This window comes from Monodelphis domestica, chromosome 3 (genome assembly GCF_027887165.1).
Source record: "Monodelphis domestica isolate mMonDom1 chromosome 3, mMonDom1.pri, whole genome shotgun sequence".
Classification (NCBI taxonomy): domain Eukaryota; kingdom Metazoa; phylum Chordata; class Mammalia; order Didelphimorphia; family Didelphidae; genus Monodelphis; species Monodelphis domestica.
Window position 1 is genome coordinate 31,592,472 of NC_077229.1, and position 6,657 is coordinate 31,599,128.

Consider the following 6,657-nt stretch of genomic DNA (forward strand, 5'->3'; position numbering starts at 1 on the left):
GGGCATGGGTATCATCCAGCCTGGGTCCTCTGAACTCCCAGTTTACCATTCTTTCCATTTTGTCATGCAAATCTTTGAACATTGGCCTGGCTCTCAAAGGACTTGGGGCTCTGCTTATTATCTGTGTGACCCTGGGTAAATCACCTCACCTCTGGGCTTTACCTTCCTCTTCTGCAAAGCTGAGATCATAGGATCATAGATTTTGAGTTCAAAGGAATTGTAGGGGCCACCCAACACCCTCTCTTTACTCATATGCTATCATTATGGAGGTCTAATGGTGCTTATTCAGAAGCCCCTGTTCAATGGAAAAAATAGGGTCCCCCCATCCTTGTTCAAAGTCCCTCAGCCCCCAGAATCAATAACTGAGAAGAGTAGTTGGGAGAATAGGGTTGGGTTCCACGCACAAGTGTTTTTGTGCACACTCATCTACATCACAGATGAAAGCGCACAAAGACAATCGTCATCCTCGGTTACTGAGAGACTTCTACTATACTATACTAGAAGGGAGAAAAATGATCCTGGGGTTTTCAGTGTGACACTGATCACTGCTTTGCCCTTTTGTCAAACTGCCATCTCTCCGTCCCCATCCTGCAAGATAAGGGATAACTTTGGGCTAAGAAAGAAAGGGGGAGCTCTCTGCTGCTTCTTTCCCTACCTCCTTTCCCATTCCTGCTGAGGGTCAGGAGTCTTGGAGACCCTTCAAGTAGCCTCTGCTTCCGTGAGATCCTAGGGACATTGCTGACACTTGCAACCCCAACCAATGCTAAATAAAGCGATTTTGAAAGGAAAGAAAGAGAAAATGAGCTGGAGAAGGAAATGGCCAACCACTCAGTATCTTTGCCAAGAACACTCTAAATGGGGGTCACGAAGGGTTCACTTACATGAACGAACAACATGACTATCTCATTTGATCTTCACAACAACTTTGTGAGGTAGACGCTGTTGCAATCTTCATTTTATAGATAGGGAAACTGAGGCAGACAGAGCCGAAGCCACTTGCTTGAAGTCACATATGCTAGTGAGTGTCTGAGGTCAGATTTGAATTCAAGTTTTCCTTTTTTCCAGGACCAGTGCTTTACCCACTTTGCCACCAGCTACCTCATAGCTGGAACATAGAAGGGTCATTAGAGATCATCTTTTCCAACTACTTTATTTTAGAGATGATCTAACTTACTACCAGAGAAGTCAAGGGTCTTGCCCAAGGTCACACAGCCAGATCCAGCACTCCCAGAATTACAGAACTCTAGAGTTGGAGGGGATCTTAGCAACTCATACCTGAAATATAGCTAATATATCTGATGAGTGGATATCCAGCCTCTGGTGAAAGATCTCTAAAGAGAAGGGGAACCCACCACCTTGTGAGAAAGCCCACTCCACACTGGGATGGTTAAAATCATTAGACTGTGTTCCCTAATAGCAAGCTTAAATTGATCTCTTCAGAATACTACTCATTGCTGCTGGATCTTCCTTGTGGGTCCAAGCAGAGCAACTCGAATCCTTCCTCTACACAATGGCCCTCCACAGCCTTGAAGACAGTTATCATATCCCCTCTGAGGCTTCTCTTCTTTAGGCTAACCATTCATCTTCAAGCAATCTTTGCACGATAAGCACTCAAGACCCTTCATCTTAGTTAGCCTCTTGATGATTAATAATTTATTTGTTAATTAATTATATAAACATATACAAAGATATAGGATATAATAAATTATAGTGTAATTAGCATAATTAACTAAAATGGGAAATTAATTAATGTAATAATAATTAATAATTGCTCATGACAGTATTCGATCTGACTAGGACAGTGTACAGACAAAGCATCTCTTCCATAGTCTTGGAAATTATGTCTCTCTTGATGTAGCCCAAGGTCTCATCAGCTCTTGTGGTTGCCATGTCAAATGCTGTTGCCTATTGCATTTGCAGGCCACTGAAATCCCCTGATTTTCACCCAAAGGGCTGCTTTCTAAACATGCCCCATCTTATACTTGGGAAGGTGATTCATTGTACCCAAGTGTAAGACTTTAAATGCTTCCCTATTGCGTTTCATCTTACTACATTCAGCCATATTCTAGCCCAGTGATGGTGAACCTTTTAGACACTGAGTGCCCAAACTACAATCCTCATGCTGCATGTGAGCCCACCACCTTACCCCAGACAGGGGAGAGAGGAAGTGCTCCCATTGGGCTGCTGGGCACAGGGACAGGTGATGTGAGAAATTTCCTCAGGTGAGTGTGGAGAGGGGGAAGAGAGCAGTCCACTCTGGCATGGGTGCCAGAGTGCCAAATTTTCCAACATGGCTCTAGCCTGTCAAAAATCCTTTTGGATCATCACTATTGCCATCATGTTAGCTACATGGTTTTGGGTCACTTGAAAATTTTGTGAATATACCATTTAGGCCTTTATCCAATTGATTGATGAAAACAATACCAGATGGCACAGGCCATGCATTGATCTCTGGGGCACTCTACTGGAGACTTCCTTGTACTTTGATGTTGAGTCATTAACAATTGCCCATTGGTCTAGCCATCCAACCAGTTATTTATCTCATTGCATTAATATCTCCTCCATATCACTTCATCCTCTTCACAAGAACAATACAATGGGAATCTGGTCCATATACAGACTCTGTCAGTTTGCTAAGATGACATTACCCACATGGAAGACACTAGGTACTTGTTTCTGAGAAACTAGAAACTGAAGGATGAATGAACATTCTACATTAACCTACCATGTGGGCAATCTTTTCCCATCGGTTGCATAGCTGGAACTCTTGGTGACTTTTAAATAGTCTGAATCAGCACTTATAGAAGCTTTTAATTATTTTAAAGACTCTTGTCGTCAGTCTTAGAATCGGTATTATTGATTTCGAGGCCAAAGAATGGTAAGGGATAGGCAATTGGAATTAAGTGACTTGCCCAAGGTCACACAGCTAGGAAGTGGCTGAGGCCAGACTTGAACCCAGGACCTCCTGATTCCAGGCTTGGTGCTCTATTCACTGTGGCCTCCTTCCTTCCTTCCTTCCTTCCTTCCTTCCTTCCTTCCTTCCTTCCTTCCTTCCTTCCTTCCTTCCTTCCTTCCTTCCTTCCTTCCTTCCTTCCTTCCTTCCTTCCTTCCTTCCTTCCTTCCTTCCTTCCCTCCTTCCTTCCTTCCTTCCTTCCTTCCTTCCTTCCTTCCTTCCTTCCTTCCTTCCTTCCTTCCTTCCTTCCTTCCTTCCTTCCTTCCTTCCTTCCTTCCTTCCCTCCTTCCTTCCCTCCTTCCCTCCTTCCTTCCCTCCTTCCTTCCTTCCTTCCTTCCTTCCTTCCTTCCTTCCTTCCTTCCTTCCTTCCTTCCTTCCTTCCTTCCTTCCTTCCTTCCTTCCTTCCTTCCTTCCTTCCTTCCTTCCTTCCTTCCTTCCTTCTTAAAAAACTTTTAAAAAAACCCTTACCTTCTGTCTTGGAATCAATACTGTGTATTGGCTCCAAGGGGGAAGAGGAGTAAGGGCTTGTCAATGAAGGTTAAGTGACTTGCCCTGGGTCATACTGGGAAGTGTTTGAGTCCAGATTTGAACCCAGAACCTCCTGTCTCTAGGCCTGACTCTCAATCCACTGAGCCACCCAGCTGTCCTCATGGGATTTTTTTTGACAAAGACACTAAAGTGGTTTGTAATTTCCTTCTCCAGTTCATTTTACAGATGAGGAAACTGGGGCAAACAGGGTTAAATGACTTGTTCAGGGTCTCACAGCTAATAAGTGTTGCATTATCATCTCATGCATATCTCTCCATCATCCTTACCCCTGCCTGGGGTCCCACAAGTTAGTAAGAGGCAGTATTTGAATTCAGGAAGATGAGTCTTATGGACTCTGAGCCCAGGACTCTATCCACTGAGCCATCTAGCAAACCCTAGATTTGCTAAAATCTAGGAATGCTATAGTCAACAGCATTCTCCTCATGAACTAGTTTTATAATCTGGTAAAAAAAAATGAGATGACTCTAGCATGATTTAATCCTTAAAAAAAAGTAAAACATTTACCTCCTATATTAGAATCAATATTGTGTATTGCTTCCAAGGCAGAAGAGGGGTTTGAGCGAGGCAATGGGGGTCAAGTGACTTACTCAGGGTCACACAGCTAGGAAGTGTCTGAGGCCAGATCTGAATACAGGATCTCCCATCTCTAAAGTTGGCTCTCAATCCACTGAGCCACTTAGCTGCTCCCTGTTCTTGGTGAAGTCATGTTGACTTTGTAATCACCACTTTCTTTTCTGCACATGTGCCAACCATGTCTTGAACTATTCATTCTAGAATTTTCCCAGGACCAGAAGTCAAGCTTACTGTTCTCTTCCCTTTTAAGGAAAGCAGGACACTTGCCCTTCTCCAGGCTTGTGGCACCTTACTGACAATTATATCTGCAGTTTGTTCTTTTAAATATTTTAAAGCTTCTTAGGGAAATACGGTTTAGACAATCATTTTGAACTCTGCACAAAGAATGCAGACCCAAGGAATCTAATCAGGGATAAAGCGGAGCCCAGCTCTGAACAAATGCCAAATGAATGAATTACAATTAATGTGGACTGACTATATTGTGTGTTTGTAATGGCATAAACTAAAAAAAGTGAGAATGGATTGGGAGATTTCATGATCACGTCACATTTACAATGTTCTTCTCTCTTGCTTTCCCTACACACTCTTCTAGCCTGCTAGTATGTTATTATTTTTTTAAAACCCTGCCCTTCCATCTTGGAGTCAATACTGTGTATTGGCTCCAAGGCAGAAGAGTGGTCAGGGCTAGGCAATGGGGGTCAAGTGACTTGCCCAGGGTCACACAGCTGGGAAGGTAGTACGTTATTTTTAAAAGTACAATTGCACCCTCTTCCAATAGGCAAACTTTTCCGATAGATGCACAAGATCATAGAGTTATAGCTGGAAGGGAACTTTGAGGTCATCTAATGCAGACCATGAATTCAAGCTGTGTTTGCTGAGCATTCACAGTGTACCAGTCACGGAGCTGGGAGCTGATGGCACAAAAACAACAGGCTGTGCCTGCCCTTATGGAGTTTGTGTTTTACTAACAGGAGACATTGAACACAAATACAAAGAATACAGAGATTTATATCAAGTATAATTCAGAGGAAAAGAGCACTGGCATGTGGGGGCAATCGGGAAAGGAGATGTACAAGACCTGGCACCTGAGTTGGGTTTTTAGAGCCAGGAGGGACTCCAATCCAAGCTAGGGATTCCTGAAGGTATAGATGGAGGGAGTTCATTCCAGACCTGTGGGAAGGAATTGGTGCAAAGGTGGGAAATGGACTTTCCTATAAGGGGAAGGACTGGCAGGACATTTTTGCTAGGATGGAGAGTTCCTGAAGGTGAGCCACAGCAACAACAAAGACTTTAAAGATAGGTACGAGACATATGGTGGAAGGCTATATTAATGTCAAGCTAGGCATGTTGTTTCTTATCTTAGAGACAAGCGAGAACCAGTGAAAATTGTTAAATAAGCCAAGATTTGAGAAAGATAGGTGGCAAAATGTGTTTACCCAGAGTCACATAGGTAAGGCATTGTCTGAGGCCAGATTTGAATGTAGGACCTCCCATCTCTACACCTGGTTCTGTGTTTGGAGTAAGGAAGACCTGAGTTAAAATCCTGCCTCAGACATTTACTAGCTGTGTAACCTTGGGCAAGCCACTTTGCCTCATTGTTGAGTCATTCTTCAATCATCTGCCACTCTTTGTGACCCCATCTGGGGCTTTCTTGGTAAAGATACTGAAGTGGTTTGCCATTTCTTTCTCCAGCTCATTTTACAGATGGGGAAACTGAGGCCAACAGGGTGAAGTGACTTGCCCAGGGTCACACAGCTGGTTTGCCATTTCCTTCTCTAGCCCATTTTACAGATGGGGAAACCAAGGCCAACAGGGTGAAGTGACTTGCCCAGGGTCACACAGCTGGTTTGCCATTTCCTTCTCTAGCTCATTTTACAGATGGGGAAACCAAGGCCAACAGGGTGAAGTGACTTGCCCAGGGTCACACAGCTGGTTTGCCATTTCCTTCTCTAGCTCATTTTACATATAAGGAAACTGAGGCCAACAGGGTGAAGTGACTTGCCTAGGGTTACACAGCTGGTTTGCCATTTCCTTCTCTAGCTCATTTTACAGATGAGAAAACTGAGGCAATTAGGATTAAGTCACTTAACCTTACTAAGCCTCAGCTGCTTCTCTGAACATTGGTAGAGAAGGACTTGCTTGCTTCTAATGTCCCTTCCAGTTCTAAATTTATGTTCCCATGTTGAGATTTGTCTTAGGAATTCAATAGCTGGGTGGAAGATGGGTTGTGAAGGGTAGCACCTATGCCTGGTGATATAGAGTGTTAACCGCTAAAAAGGGCTTAGTGAGGATGCAGCCTTCAGATTTTACAAGGATGGTGGACTGTTAGCTAGGGATATTGAATAGGGTTTTTTTTTGTTTTTTTTTTTGTTCAGGCACCAGTCGTACAAATGCTTCCTCTGGTCCTTTCCAACTCAGAGCTTCTGAGAAATGCCCTGCGATTGTAATTGTACACCTCGGAGTCAGGAAGAGTAACCTGCCAGGTTTATATCTGTGGTTCTCATCTCTTTATGTTATCTGGGTCTCCCCAGATGGGGGAAGGTCTCCCCCCACAGAGACCAACAGCAGCAGCCTTTGTAGTC

At 43.8% G+C, this 6,657-nt stretch overlaps 1 protein-coding gene across 1 annotated transcript in view; it reads right to left on the minus strand.

Moving 5' to 3' along the window:
* TMEM233 (transmembrane protein 233) overlaps positions 1-6,657 on the minus strand; it is a 66,212-nt gene that overhangs the window by 57,967 nt on the left and 1,588 nt on the right. The gene's annotated exons all lie outside the window — the stretch shown is intronic.